This window comes from Arachis ipaensis, chromosome B7 (genome assembly GCF_059453495.1).
Source record: "Arachis ipaensis isolate K30076 ecotype BB chromosome B7, ASM5945349v1, whole genome shotgun sequence".
In the NCBI taxonomy this organism is placed as follows: domain Eukaryota; kingdom Viridiplantae; phylum Streptophyta; class Magnoliopsida; order Fabales; family Fabaceae; genus Arachis; species Arachis ipaensis.
In genome coordinates this window covers 133,517,681-133,534,127 of record NC_142442.1, presented here as the reverse complement: position 1 = coordinate 133,534,127, position 16,447 = coordinate 133,517,681, and the positions used below count along the sequence as shown (strand labels likewise).

Below are 16,447 nucleotides of genomic sequence, written 5' to 3'. Positions count from 1 at the left end.
GAGTGGGTGACGCGGACGCGTGGGAGGCTTATTTTCCAAATGACGCGACCGCGTCGGCGATGCGGTCGCATGGGCATATTTGCGCCTAAGGCACACCTCCAGCCACGCTCTCGCGTGACTCTCTGTTCACTTTTCTTTTCTTTCTAATGCACTTGTGACGCGGACGCGTCAGCGACGCTTACGCGTCATGTGCAAATTTTATTGTATTTTATTTTATTTTATTTTTTTATTAAATACAAAATGCAGAATGCAGTATGCAGATGTTATGAATAATTCCAGGTTCAATGAAATAAAATAAAATTCAAAAACAAACAAAACTAAATAAAATTATAGTTGAAAAAAAGGAACGATCATACCATGGTGGGTTGTCTCCCACCTAGCACTTTTAGTTAAAGTCCTTAAGTTGGACATTTGGTGAGCTCCCTGTTATGGTGGCTTGTGCTTGTATTCATCCAAAAATCTCCACCAATGTTTGGAATTCCAATGGCCTCCAGGATCCCAAACTAGGCGCAGAAAGCCTTCAAGCAGGTTAAAGCAAGTGACAAGGCCCCAAGAGTGTTGATTTCTAGACTGAATTCCGGGGTCCCAAACCTTGCTTTTGCACCCGTCTTCTTGTTGATCATTATGATTCCATCCGGGTAGCAAGCAATCTGAATTCTCACTAAAGCGGCCAAACAACTTCCTAGACCCATTCAGTTGAGCTTTACACCAACCCTTGCATTTAAACTTTGAGCACACAACCATGTTGAACCTTGCTTGACAACTCCAACCACTAACCATCTTCCTCTTACTCTTAATGCCACAAAGAGCTCTAGGTTGACCATCCGTCTCCAGTAGCCCATATTCAAGTGGAATTAGAAAGCTAAGGGATATGAATTTAACCCACTTGAATATTGTGAAGGATGATGGCAACTTAGGGGGAGGTATTTCTAACGAACTTGCAAGCTCCACTCCCTTGTGCTCTTCTTTGACAACTTCCACCTCTTTGCAAGTTTCTTCAATATCAACCTCTTCCTCTTGGTAGCTTTCTTCCAATTCAATCTCTTCTTCATTGCCCACCAAGGGCATGGGAGGCTATGCTTCTTCTTCTTTAATCTCCATCTCTTGACCAACCTCTTCCAAGCCTTCAACTATGATATGCCTTGGAGGTTGTACACCCTCCTCAGCATCAATTTCAATCGCCTTGGAAGGAGGTTCTATAACCTGACTTTTCCATGAAGGTTCAGCATCTCCTAAGTCTGCAACCACTTTTTCCTTTTCAATAATTGCTGCTTTGTCCAGTTGTTTAAGTATAAAATCGTACTCCTCCTTGATGATTTCTTTTCTATGACAACTCCCTTCAACTACTCCTTCATCTGCAAAGGTCACTTCTACCTTCACCCTTAGTGCCTCCTCTAGCTCCTTATGAAGTATGGATTTGCAAAGATGATCCTTTCTCTCTTGTTCAGTATCAATAGCATCATTGGGATCATGTTGCTCTTGGATTGATGGATGTGGGTGCTCTTCCAGGGAGGGTGATGATGGGATAGAAAGATCATTATGGGATTGAAAAGGAAGTGCACTAGAGCTTGAGGGTTGATTGTTGAAGGTATTCGGTGGTCCAATTCGGGCGACGAGAGCTTGTATAGCAGAGTTTAGATCGGTAAGTGCTTTCTCCATCGAGGTTTGGGGTGGATAGGAGGGTTCATTATTTTGGAGAAAGGGTTCATAATAGGAAGGTGGTTCTTCTTGATAAGGATATGGAGATGGTGAATATTGAGGTGGTGGTTCTGGGTGTGGTTCATATGGTGGTTGGTGTGGTGGATATAGGTTAGGGTCATATGGTGGTGTTTGGTGGTAATGGACTTGTGAGTATGGTGGTTCAAAATTACGTGGAGGAGGAGGTTCATAGGTATTTTGTGGTGGGTGTTGATTATCACGAAGAGGTCCACCATAACCATTGTCTTGGTGCGCATCATAGAATGGTTGTTGATAGTGCCTTGGAGGTGGTTGTCGCCAAGAGGGTTGAACAAATCCTTGTGGCTCCTCCCATCTTTGATTGTCCCATCTATGACCCAAGCTTTCATTGTAATCTCCTCTTCCTGTAACATGATTGTAACCAAACTCATAGCCAAAGGGGTGAGAATTCATAGTAGCTAATAAAAATTAAAAATAAAAACAAATTTAAAATAAAAGGTTATTGAAATTTAAATTTTGAATTTAAAAATTAAATTTTGAATTTTAAAATTTGAAATTTGAATTTTGAAAAAGTCAACAATATAAGATAAAGATTTGAAAAAGATTTAAATTTTAAAAATGTTTGATTTTTAAAATTTTAAATTTAAAATTTTAAATTTGGATTTTGAATTTTTGAATTTAAATATTGAAATTTGAAATTTGATTTTTGAAATAAGATAAGATAAGATTTTGAAAAGGATATAAATTTTTTTTTTGTGATTTTCAAAAAAAAAATCAATTAAAATAAAGAGCAATAACCTCTTAATTTACGAAAAATCAAAAATAAAAACAAAAATAAAAACAAATAAACAAGCAAAAATTAAATATTTACAATAACCAATAATAAGGCACACGTTTGCAATTCCCCGGCAACGGCGCCATTTTGACGAACGAAACTCTCGCACGATCTAGAATTTTCACAAATAAACCCTCGTTGCAAGTATAGCTTCTAAACCGGCAAGGAATCCCTTTCGTACAAACGTTTGGTTGTCACAAGTAACAAACCCAATAAAATTGATAACCGAGTATTCAAACCTCGGGTCGTCTTCTCAAGAAATTGCAGGGAGGTGTTCTTATTATTAGTTACGGAAAAGGTAGAATTTTGGATTTTTTTAAAAGGTTTGAACAAGGGAAATAAATTGCAGGAATTAATAAATCAATAGCTAAGAAAACTCTTGGCAATGTATGAAAACTAGAAGTCCTATCCTAGTTATCCTTATCAATGGTGATGAGAATTATATTTTGCTCCCACTCAGTCAACCTCTAACTATGAAGGTAAGTCAAGTGGATAAATCAATTTAACACCTAAAGTCCTAGTCAACTCCTAAGGAAAGACTAGAGTTATAGGAATTTAAATCAATCAGCAAAGATAGCAATTATCAATCACGATGAGTTTGACAACTCAAGAGTTACCAATTAATCAACCAAAACCAAAAGAGAAAAATTCAAATTATTTATATAAATAAAGGAAAGCAATCATAATTCTGAAATACCTCAAATTATATTAAATAGAAAATCAATCTGAACATAAAGAGTTCATAAACTAAATTGAGAAAATAAGTAAAAGGAACATTGAACCTGGAGCTCAGAAGAAATTGTAAGTTGAAATAATAAAAAATCCTAAATCCTTTAAGAGGAATCCTAATCCTAAAACCTAAGAGAGAGGAGAGAACCTCTCTCTCTAAAAACTACATCTAAATTATGAAAAGTGAATTGTTGAAGACCTCCCTCATGAATGGATGCATTCCCTTACTTTATAGCCTCTAATCTGTATTTTCTGGGCCGAAAACTGGGTCAAAAACAGCCCAGAAATTGCCCCCAGTGTATTCTGGTACGTACAGGTCGCGGGAAAGTGACGCGGAAGCGTCGTCCACGCGTTTGCGTGGATTGCGTTTCTGCCAGGTCACGCGTCCGCGTGATCCACGCGTTCGCGTAGCCTGACTTTGAAGCAGCTATGACAAATTATATATCATTGCGAAGCCCCAGATGTTAGCTTTCCAACACAACTAGAACCGCGTCATTTGGACCCTTGTAGCTCAAGTTATGGTCGTTTTAGTGCGAGAGGGTCAGGCTGACAGCTTTGCAGTTCCTTCAACTTCTTGTATTCCTTCCACTTTTGCATGCTTCCTTTCCATCCTCTAAGCCATTCCTGTCCTGTAATCTCTGAAAACACTTAACACACATATCAAGGCATCGAATGGTAATAAGAGAAGGTTAAACATATCAAAATTAAGACCAAAGAAGCATGTTTTCAATCATATCACAAAATCAGGAAGGAAAACGTAAACTCATGCAAATCATATGAATAAGTGTATGAAAGATTGATAAAATCTACTCAATTGAGCACAAGATAAACCATAAAATAGTGGTTTATCAGTAACGGTACAAACAGGGACTATCCCAATCCCTCTTCAAATGTATAGAACCTGGCGACACGAATTACATACTTTGTGATATTCACGAAGGATGCTATGGCCACCATGTTGGGGAAAAAACCCTAGCCTAAAAGGTTATCCGTGCCGGGTACTTCTGGCCCACCATCGCCAGAGATTTCTTCCAATTGGTCAAAAGCTACAGGAAATGCCAAGTCCATGCCAACCTTCACCATGCAGCTCCCACCAACTTAGTATGATAATGGCAAATCGGCCTTTTGCAACGACATCAGTCCCCCCACCCCGGGAGAATGAAAGCTTACACCCAATTAGGAGGTCCCCTGCCGATTCAAGTCCATTATTGAAAAAGGATCCTACAAACTCAAATGACTCAACGGGACTGAGTTACCGAGGTCATGGACGCAGCAAACATACGACACTACTACACATAAAGACATCCCGCCAACCTAATACCTTTAGCAAGATTAAGGTCATTTTGTTATTCTGTTATCTTTCTTTATTTTTCATTTCTCGTTTATCATTATCTTTGTTTTGTCTAACATTTTCTCAGGCACTCTTCCCTACCCACGACGTGACGTTTTAATGAGACCCGATCCTTAAGAAAAGTCATTTAAACATTTCCTTTTTAAAGACATTTCCTCGCATTCTCATCAAACCAACGGAACGAACAAAATAAACAAACATCTATCCATAAAATAAACATAAGTATTTAAAACGTCCCACTATTCATACACAAGCAAAACAGGGCACCCAAAGCAGTTTAAAGAGCGGAGAAAATAGTCTACAAACTTATCAAATAAAAGAAAATTGTTGCACAAAAGTAAAGTATAATGCCGAATAGACGGCTTACAAACTTATCAAATAAAATAGAAAACATAAACAAACTACTCCAAGTCTGCGATCTGGCCATCCTTCACGGTTCGAAAAGCTCCCATCACGAACATGCCCACATCCGGAGCCAAAAACTGGACTTGAGCCTTCAAAACCTGGCTAGAAAACTAGAATTCCATTTCTTCAAGCTTTCCACCTCAGCCTTCGCTACCTCCACCTCAAAAATAGTACCAACAACAGCATTCTCGGCGTCAAGAGCCAGCTTCTGGTCCCTAGCCACCTGAATTGACAGCTTGGTTTCCCGCTCTGACAACCTCAGGATCTTTGATAAACCACTATTTTATGGTTTATCTTGTACTCAATTGAGTAGTTTTTATTAACTCTTTACCCACTTATTCATACTATTTGCATGGTTTTATATTTCCTTCCTAATTATGTGTTTTGATTGAAAATATGCTTCTTTGATCTTATATTTGCTTATTATTAATCCTCTCTTATTACCATTAGATGCCTTGATATGTGTGTTAAGTATTTTTAGATATTATAAGGCAGGAATGGCTTGGAGGATGGAAAGGAAGCATGCAAAAGTGGAAGGAATACAAGAAGTTGGAGAAATTGCTAAGCTGTCCAGCCTGACCTCTTCGCACTCAAACGGCTATAACTTTAGCTACAGAGGTCCAAATGACGCGGTTCCAGTTGCATTGGAAAGCTAACGTCCGGGGCTTCGATTTGATATATAATATGCTATAGTTTTTCTGACGCTAGGCGATGCGACCACGTGATCCATGCGGCCGCGTCGCAGTGACGGAAATCAGCGTGTTTGAATTCTTCTCCAGCGATTTCTGGGCTGTTTCTGACCCAGTTTGCGGCCCAGAAAACACAGATTAGAAGCTATAAAGTGGGGGAATACATCCATTCATAAACAAGCTTTCACATTCACAATTTTAGGAGTAGATGTAGTTTTTAGAGAGAGAGGTTCTCTCCTCTCTCTTAGGATTAGGATTTAGGACTTCTCTTAGTTTTAGGAGTGACTCTCAATCCCAGGTTCAATATTCCTTTTACTTTATATTTCTCTTTTACTTTCAGATACTCTAATACTTTTATTTGTATTTGATTTATGTTGCCCAATTGGCTTGTGAACCTTTCCATGTTATGACTTGAATTTATATTTAGACGTAGTTTGATTGCTTTATTTACATGAATGCTTTTAATTTAATTTAGATATTTTCCCTTTTGGTCTTGGTTAAGAAATCAGTAACTTAGGAGTTATCCAATTCAACAGCATAATTGATAATTGTTATCCTTGCTAATTGAATTGATCTTCAATAATCCCAATCTTTTCTTAGGAATTAACTAGGATTCAAAGATCTAACTAATTAGTCACTTGACCTTCCCTTGTTATAGCAAAGGTTAACTAAGTGGAATTAAGATTCAACTTTCATTATTGTTGATAAGGATAACTAAGTCTGGACTTCCAATTTCTCATACCTTGCCAAAAGTTTATTTTTCAGTTATTTATTTATTTTTATTACTTTGAAAATATACCTGTGCCCATTGCCCAAACTCCAAATTTCCCCAATTTACAAACTCATAACCAATAATAAGAACATACCTCCCTGCAATTCCTTGAGAAGACGACCCGAGGTTTAAATACTCGGTTATCAATTTTAAAGGGGTTTGTTACTTGTGACAACCAAAATATTTGTATGAAAGGACTTTTGAAGGTTTAGAAACTATACTTGCAACGAGGATTTATCCGCAAATTTCAAGACCACGCAAAAGTTCTCTCATCAATCTTAGCACCCGCATCCTCGGCATCCTTGGCCGCCTTTGCCCTGGTCAACTCAGCCGCCTCCAACTGCCCCTTCAAAATGCCCAGATCTACCTAAGCCTGCCGAAGCTTTCCATCTAGATGAAGAGTTTGCAAAAATGCAAGCTCAGCTTTCTAGATAATAGCAGCAGATCGGAGAAGAGCACGGTAAACCGACTTGGCTTGACCTGAGAGATCACAATCCTTGAAAAACTCAGTAATACCGGGCAGAAGATGACGGTCAATAAAACTGGGAACATTAAAAGACATGTTCATTATACAAGGAGTAACCACTCCAGTGCTAACACCCTCATGATTACCCCCTTCAAGCCTCTTGCGCTTCTTGTCAGGCTCAAGAATTAAGATCTTCTGAAGATCGTCATCCCCAACAACCCCCTTTTGAATGATCTCTTGCGAGATGTTCTGGGAACTAGGGATGGAAGCTACCGGAGGCATCGATTGAGATGGTCCTTCCACCCCTCCTTTTGGCTCTTGAATAAAGGCCACCTTCAAGCACTGCAAAGTTGTCAGCCTGTCAGCCTTCCCAACTACAAGAAAAGAAAAAAAGAACAAAATCATAAGTTACGAGATCGGAAACAGATAAACAAGCAAACTCAACAAACAAAAGGACCTACCAACATAAGACCTACTCGCCTCAGGATCCCCCATCACGTCGCAAAGATTCAGAAGCCGATCCCCAAACAGCACCGACAAAAACATCGGCAATTTTCTTATTTTTGGGAGACAACCCCTCATAGGTCACCCTTGTCATATAAAAAGCCCCAGCCCTGAAATTCCAATACGGGCAAATCCAGCACTCCCCCACCGGCGAAAGCCAAAAAAGATGACAGCATTTGATGGGACAAACCTAGAATTACTCCGCCTTGAAGCAATGAAATAAATCTTCAAACAAGTCAAAGAGTCGGCTGTTCGTCTGGGCTCGGAAGGAGATGTACCCCTTCCGGTATTTTTCCTCCTTGTGCGGAATGGTGCATAAGAAGAAAAATAAGAAGACCTCGATCCAGGCCGGTATCTTCAAAAAATCGCAGACCAACTCAAAGGTCCAAATAGTTGCCCAGCTATTTGGATGCAGCTAAGATGGCAGTGCGAAAACCCGGTTTAAGAAAGCCATCTAGAATTCAGAAAAAGGCAACCGAACCCTAACTTGGTAAATAAGGGTTTGTGCACCCAAATCCAGTCTGGGACACGAGAGGAATGCAAATTAAGGTAGCAAAACCTCTCGTTCTCATCGGCGAGTACCAAATCATACCACCCTGCCTCTTCACGACCTCCCAACACAGCCCCTTCAACCCGGAGCCTTTGGAGGTCCCCCTCATCCAATCGAGAAGACGTGCCCGACATGTCGGATGTTACCCAATGGTAACGGTTCAACATACCCCCTGTCGAGAAGATAGGTCCTGGGTCCCCTGAACTGCATCATACCTATATCCAAATAGGTCCACCACTGTCAGCTCACTACTCAGAAACGCAAACATACAGGGAATTCCTACTTATACTAAAACCACAATCAAAACAAAACCTCTAAAACCCTTAAAACTACACCAAACGCAATATCCCCATCAATATTTCCCCATCATTAAATGTAGGAGCATGCAAAAATGCAGAAACAATAAACAAAAAGAAAATGCAGAAGCAAAATAAACAATCAGAGTAACAAAAAATACCAACCTGGTTCTTAGAGAGAAAGCGATAGAAATGAAGCAATAACGTGTAGGGAGACACAGCACTACAAGCCCACCGAACGTTTAGCAAACCCAAACAGAGTATAACACTAGAAAACTATGCAGAAAGCATTTATAAGAAAGTAAAAGAGCAAAGAAGGAGAAGAAACAGTTACAATGAGAATAAATAAACCCCCTCCTAACGTTTCAAAAAGAAAACACGAAAGGGCGGAGGCAAAAGGAAAAAAACAACGAAACCTCTCTCCTCCCACTAAGCGTCATTATGACGCCTTAGAAAATGCAGTAGATGAAACCCCTTTAGAAGAAACGCGATAGCCCAGCAACTTGAACACGTGCGGACCCCCTGATCTTGGCCAAAAATCACAAAACCTCATCAACCCATTTTCGGTGACACAGGAAAAACTTCCGGACGTAACAAGCGGTCCCTAAAATGGTTGAATGCACGGCCCTGTTTCTCAATCTTAACAATAGAACCTAGACGATACTCCACCGCCCATGCCAGGCTCATGGCTACCTGGACTTCCAAACCACATAGCAAAGCAAACTCTTTCCAAGCGATGAGACCGAGCAACGCTCAGTATCTTGTTCCAGGGATAGCTGTTTCGGATTCGGTCTTTGGATATCCCCCATCGAAGCAGTTACGATCCGATTATTTGGGCTCAGGCCACCACCGTGGCTCAAATCGGCCCGCTAACCATAAATCCCTAACCAATATTCAAATTTAAACACTTTCTTTATCTTAGCCAATAAGATGAGATAATACAACAACTTTAAACTATATAAAAGGAGTCAATGACTCCCTTATGTACGTTACACATTCTTAATCCTAACTTATATCTTTTATATCCTTTCTTATTTGAGCGTCAAAATATCTTTACAAGTATCATTCTCTGTCGTCCCAAGAATCCCAAAATTAACAAATTCTTAACCCATCTCACAACTCATACCAGCGAAATCTAGTACAAGATTGACCTTTTCTGTCTTTTATTTCTTTAAATTCTTGTACAAAGCATTGTAATGTTGTAGTTACGGTGTTGTGTAATATTAATATATTATAGATTATTATATATTAAAAAGGTTATGCTAGATTATTATATATTAAAATCACGATAGTAGCTAATTTTAGTGATAGTTTATTATATGATCTCTTAATACAAGATTGCATTGTTAGTTTGAATTTTACTTTAATTTAAATATAAAAAACTTTAATTATAATCATCTATTTTTATAACTTTATTATATATATAATATTCATATATATACTTGTTCTTGCCTGATTAATCCAAAGTATAGCTCGTCTTCTGGTGAAGATCGGTAGACTCCTCAGCTGGAACGCGATATATGTCGGCAAGCAGAGGAACAGTGGAGGTGGATACCTGCAAAGGCACTCCGACGCTCAAGTTAGTGTAAAATAGATGAGAGTTATTTCTTTAGGAGAAGTTGCATACCTTCTATAGTTTTCTCGTCCGTTTTATACTCTAGTGGACAAGGTCGGCCATTTCCCTTGGGGTGTAACGCCCAGAGAGAGGATTAATTGTGTATCCGACGTTATCGATTGAAGGTTGTTTATGGCTATTATGAATACGACGGTTATGACTAGGAATTAGACGTTACCGAGCTATAACTTGTAACCGATGTTTACTGGTCATATCACAGCCCCCAAGCTTGACCTGGCTTTAAAGAGATAGGTTGAGCTTTTATAATTAACGAGTTATAGCTCGGTACATGGTGCCCCCAGGTCAGCGTATCTCATTTAAAGTTACTTAGAAGTAACTGGAAAGGCTTGGGCATGTAACTATAATGCTTCCCAGTGTTCAAGATATGTATAACTTTATTTATTATTTTCCCTAGGTGGGTACAAGTTCCAAGGTTTGTTTATAACCGTTGAAAGTGGGTTTCATTTAATGGTATAGATTTTTATTATAGATTCAAAGAGTTAAGTAAATGAATGGTTGGGGGGTTAACTCTTTGTTTCCTGCAATAGACTTGCCGTGCCTATCCAGAAGCTTTTAAACACAATGAGTACCAGAGGTTAGTGACATTCTTCCTCCCATTCTATTTCTTTTCGCAAGCTTTTTTCTGGTTTTATCAAAAAATGAGTGAGAAGAAAGGAAAATTGTTGCCCAAGGTTAAAGACAATGAGTCTTACGATTGGGTTGATGATGACATCAAAATACGAGCTTCCCTGTTTTTTGATAAAGATAGTGTGAATGAAGTTAAGTTATCTAGGATAGTGAAACCAGAATTTCGGTTGGAATTGCTGCCATGCAACCATTCTGATCTTGTTTTTCATAGGAAAAGGGACTTTAAAAGCTTTTTTTTATGTACAGTTGTGTACTGGAAGAATTACGCGTTCAACTCCTATTTACCCAATTTGAATGCGACATTCTCAAACAAATGAACTACGCGCCGTCACAAGTTCATCCTAACAGGTGGGCATTTATAAAGTGCTTCCAGGTTTTGATGCAATTTGTTGAAATTGAACTGGAGCTGGAGCTTTTCTTTTCACTGTTCCAAGCCAAAGGGGTGTAGAAGGGGTTGTGGGTTAACTTAAATAGTACTCCTGGCTTTTCTGTTTTTAAATTATATAAATCTTCTTTCAAATATTTCAAAGAAATGTTCTTGAAGGTGAAGTCAGTGGACAAAGATTTTCCATTTTATCTAGATGAGCATTTGGGGTAAAAATTCCCATTGTATTGGTGTTGCCAACCGCAACATATATTAGGCCCTGAACTGATAACTAGTCGAAATGAGTGTATCATATCTTTTCTAATTGAAATGGTAGATAAGGGAGGTATGATATCTGTGTCTGAATTGCTTCCATGGGAAGAGAATAAGTCATCTGTGATGGAGTATTTTGGTGAGATGATCAGGATTTTTTCATATTTGCCTATATTTGAATATTTGCTTTACTGATATTATTATATGCTTTATTTTACAGCTGAAAAATTTCCTGGAGTGTCTGCCTCTACCTTAAGAGCTCGGTTTAAATCAAAGAACTTTGAAGGTTCTTCCTCAAACCCAGAAAAGATGGACGCTGGGGGTGAAGTCAACCAGCCCCCACCCAAGAAGAAAGGGATTGTTTTTAAGAAGAGAAAGGCCGACATGATTGTTATCAACGATGAAGAGCGCAAAGATGGAGTGGTGCAGCTCGAAGATTTATCGAGCTTTATAGTAAAACAAGACAAGCTTCATGTTTTTGAAAACGACGGGGATGGATCATCGGTTTGGGATCGGGGGTTTCCTTTTAACGTCGTTGCAGACGAGGTTGTTCAAAGTTTTTCAAATATAACCCGGGTGGAAGAAGCTGGGGATATAAAAGTTGATCAATTTCTTCAGGTCAGGTTTATAATAATTATGTGTCTTTATATGAAAGATTATAGTTATTCTAATTCTAAGCCTATGATTATAGGTGCTGGGGTTTCGTTTGGCCTGTATCGGCCGCAGTTAGGAGAAAAAACACAAGAAAGTTGTACTCAAGACTGCAGGGGGTGCTATTTTGAAAGAACAATTGAGTTCAAAGGAACTAGCCCTGACTGAATTAAAGAAAAAGTTTTCTGAGGTAGAAAATGAGCTGAAAGTTGAGAAGGAAAGTCGCAAGAAGGTTGCTGAGTTACTAAAAAAGAAAGATAATGACCTGGAAGATATAAACAAGCGAGTTATCGAGCTGACCTTACAAATGAAGGAGTTCAAAAGCAATAAAGAAGGAGATATTCTTGATGCCTTTGCTGAAGGCTTTGAACGAGCTGTGACTCAGGTTAAGTTTCTTGTGCTTGACGGAGACTTTTCGTCAATGGACCCGAGTAAGGTGATTCGAGACGGTCAGCTTGTAGATGATGAAGAGGTTGTTGAAAAGGGGGGGTGATAACTTGGTTGATTAACTGCTTTGTATTTTGAATGTACACCGTTTGGTTGTTTTTGCTTTTATATTTGCTTTTGTCGGGGAACCATGAATCATGACTGTTTCATTTTGTTTGCGCTTAATTGATCTGTGTAATTAGGTTTTGGCTGTTCCTAATTACTTTGTCGGATACCCTTGAAAGGGATTTGTTAGCTGTGTTTTGCTTAAGCATTGCTTAGCATAGTGTCTATTTTTCTGTTAAAAGGGTGATTTCTGGTGTGATGAGAAATTCGCTTTTGATTTTGTTTGATAAATCGAAACTGACTTGACTTATAAGAAGAATATGTTGTCAGAAAATTTTTATAAATAGAGGTAAAATTTATTCAAAGCAGTACCTTTACAAATGAGTCCAGGTAAGCTAGCCTCATTAAAACCTCCTTGAGCAAAACCCTTTTTGGGAAAAATCTCAAGTCAGGAAAAAGAGTACTAGCATGCTGCTTCTTGCTAACTGTAATATTGCTTTAAAGAATTGACATTCCATGTATTTGGGATTCTGGTGCCATCCAATTGTTCTAGTTTGTAAGCTCCTCGTCTGAGGACTTCCAGCACTCGGTAAGGACCATCCGAGGTTGCTGCAAGCTTTCCGTGGGAGGAAGGTCGGCGAGCTTCTTCAGTTTTTCTAAGTACCAGATCTCCAATGTTAAATGATCTTGGTTGGACCCTTTTATCATGTCGCCGGCCAATCTGCTGTTGTAGAGCTTGGTGGCGAATGGCTATTGTATTCCTAACATCTTCTATTAAGTCAAGCTCTGCTCGGCGAGCTTGATCATGATGCTCGGCTTGCGCTCGCATGGAGTGTTGTGAAATCTCCAGCGAAATCATTGCCTCGGACCCATATACCAAGCGAAATGGGGTTTCCTTGGTGGTTGAATGCATCGTAGTATTGTACGACCACAATACTTCTGGAACAAGTTTGGCCCAAAGTCCCTTGGTGTGGTCGAGCTTTTTCCTCAAGGCATGAAGGAGGACCTTATTAGCAGCTTCGGCTAATCCGTTAGATTGCAGGTGTTCCACATATGAGAAGTGTTGCTTTATCTTTAGATTCTGCAAAAAATCTTTGAAATTATGGTCGGTAAACTGCCGACCATTGTCAGTGACAATATGGCGAGGAATACCAAATCGGCATATGATATTTTTCCAAACAAAGGATATCATTTGGGAGGATGTGATTCTCACTAAAGGCTGTGCTTCAATCCATTTAGAGAAATAGTCGATGGCAACGACCAAATATTTTACCTGTCTTGGGGCAGTGGGGAATGGCCCGAGGATATCGATTCCCCATTGGTTGAATGGCCAACTTATTACTATTGACTAGTGAAGGTGTTCGGCCGGTATGTTAATGATCGGAGCATACTTTTGATAGTGGTCGCAAGTTCAAACCTTTTGTCTACTGTCCTCTTACAACGTCGGCCAATAAAAACCGGCGCAAAGTATTTTCTTTGCCAAGCTTCTTGCCCCGGAGTGTATTCCACAAATTCCTTTGTGAGCTTCGGCTAATGCAAGATCAGCGTCAGACCTGTCTAAATATTTCAAAAGTGGTCGGAAATATCCCTGCCTATATAGCACGTTATTCATTAGTGTAAAGAAAGAGGCATGTCTTCTAAATTTTTTCTTATCCGAGATCCCTTCCGGGATGGAGCCGTCTCGGAGATATTGCATATAAGGCAGCTGCCAACTTGTGTCATTTGAAATACTGAAAATGTTAACGGTATGAATGCTAGGCTTATCTAAGGTTGATTGCAATAGTATTGCTGTGTGTGCTTGTGTAGTGGCTAACTTCAATAGAATGTCTACCCTATTGTTTTGGTCTCTATGGATATGGAAAATCTCAATTTTTGAAAAACTGCTTATCAACTGTTTAACAATATCTAAATATTTTAACAAAATTTGATCTTTTGTTTGAAAAGTTTGATTTACTTGTTGAACTACTAACAACGAATTACAATAGACCTTTAAGCTAGTAATGTGTAAATCGATGGCTAACCTGAGCCCAGCAATGAGGGCTTCATATTCAGCCTGGTTATTGCTAGCTTTGAAAGAGAACCATAGAGAATGTTCTAGGATTATGCCCTCCGAACTTTCTAATAATATCCATGCCCAAGATCCATGGGGGTTTGAAGCTCCGTCAACAAACAAGGTCCAGTCCGAGCTTTCTTGGTCCGGATATGGCTCTGTGAGTTCAGCAACAAAATCGGCCAAGTACTGGGACTTGACGGATCCCCTGGGTTGGTATTGAATATCAAATTCTGAAAGCTCGATGGCCCATTTGATAAGTCTACCTGCTAGTTCAGGTTTTGAGAGAATCTGCCGAAGAGGTTGTTCGGTTCTGACGATGATTGTATGACCTTGGAAATATGGTCAGAGTCGTCTTGAGGAGAAGACTAGGGCCAGGGCGAGCTTCTCCAGCCTCGGGTAGCGAAGCTCGGCGCTTTGCAATGTCTTGCTTACAAAATAAATCGGCTGCTGACCTTTGTCAGTTTCTGTTATATGGATAGAACTAATCGCCACATCAGTAATAGACAAGTACATATATAACGGCTCATTGAATTTTGGTTTTTGTAAAACAGGTGGTTTTAAAAGAAATTGTTTCAAACTCGTGAACATAGCTTCACAGCTTTCGTTCCATTCAAAATGTTTTGTATTCTTTTTTAAACACTGGAAAAAGTTAAAGGATTTAAGCGCTAAACAGGGTAAAAATCTTGACAAAGCGGCAAGTCGTCTTGTTAATCGTTGAACCTCCTTTACTGTTGTTGGACTCTTCATGTCAAGTATTGCTTGACATTTTTCTGGGTTTGCTTCAATGCCTCGGCTTGTGAGGATGAATCCGAGGAATTTTCCTCTACGGACACCGAAATCGCACTTTTCAGGATTTAATCTCATGTTATATCGTCGGATCTGTCCAAAAATCTCGGCCAGGTCATGGATATGGGAGTTGCCGACTATAGTTTTGGCGACCATGTCGTCAACATAAACTTCGAAATTTTGACCTATTTGGAGCTCGAAGACCTTGTTCATTAGCCTTTGGTACGTTGCACCTACATTCTTTAATCCAAAAGGCATAACATTATAGCAGTAATTACCATACTCGGTTATGAAGGCCGTTTTTTCTTGGTCTGATGGATGCATAAGAATCTGGTTATAACCAGAGTATGCGTCCATGAAACTCAAGGTACCATAACCACAAGAGTTATCAACTAAAGTATCAATGCAAGGTAAAGGATAAGCATCTTTAGGACAGGCCTTATTTAAGTCAGTAAAATCGACGCACATGCGCCACTTACCGTTAATCTTTTTTATCATAAGAACATTGGCGAGCCATGTTGTGAACCTGATCTCTCTAATGAAATTAGCATCAATGAGCTTTTTAACCTCTGCCAAGGATGCAAGCCGTTTTTCCGCTCCGAGATTTCTCTTTTTTTGTGAGATTGGTCGAGCTGTTGGATTGATCACCAATTTGTGTGTAATAACAGATGGATCTATTCCGGGCATATCGTCGGAGGTCCAAGCAAACAAGTCGGCGTTATCTTGTAAAAAACGTACGAGTTGGTCTCTTTCTTCGATACTGATCGAAGTTCCCACAAAAGTGAACTTCATTGGATCTTCGGTTAAGGCGACCTTTGTTAATTCCTCATTTGGCATAGGCCGATCCTCAAAGTCGGCCCTAGAATCTAGCTCGGCCAGCATTGGTTGCTCGGATTGTATGGAGTTGACATGTGCCGTGTTGTTCTTTTTGATGGGCTTCAAGCTTGTGTTATAGCATTGCCGAGCTTCATGAAGGTCATCGTGGATAGTCGCTATTACATTGTCCTGCACAGGAAACTTAACACAAAGGTGAATCGTGGATACGATTGCAGCAAATCTATTTAAAAATGGTCTGCCTAATATAAGATTATAAAGGATAAAGCAGTCGACTACAAGATACTGAATGTCTTGTGTCTTAAATAATGGTTGCTCACCGAGTGTGGTTTGTAACCACACAGAACCCAAAACAGGGACTTGCTCCCCTGAAAATCCGACCAAGTCTCTAAGATAGGGTTGCAAGATGTTGCTGCTTAGCTTCATTTTTTCAAACGTGGTAAAAAATAACACGTCA

At 39.5% G+C, this 16,447-nt stretch overlaps 1 pseudogene; it reads right to left on the bottom strand.

Moving 5' to 3' along the window:
- Positions 1–426: 426 nt before the first annotated feature.
- LOC148554210 (uncharacterized) lies at positions 427–2,130 on the bottom strand (annotated as a pseudogene).
- Positions 2,131–16,447: the final 14,317 nt, after the last annotated feature.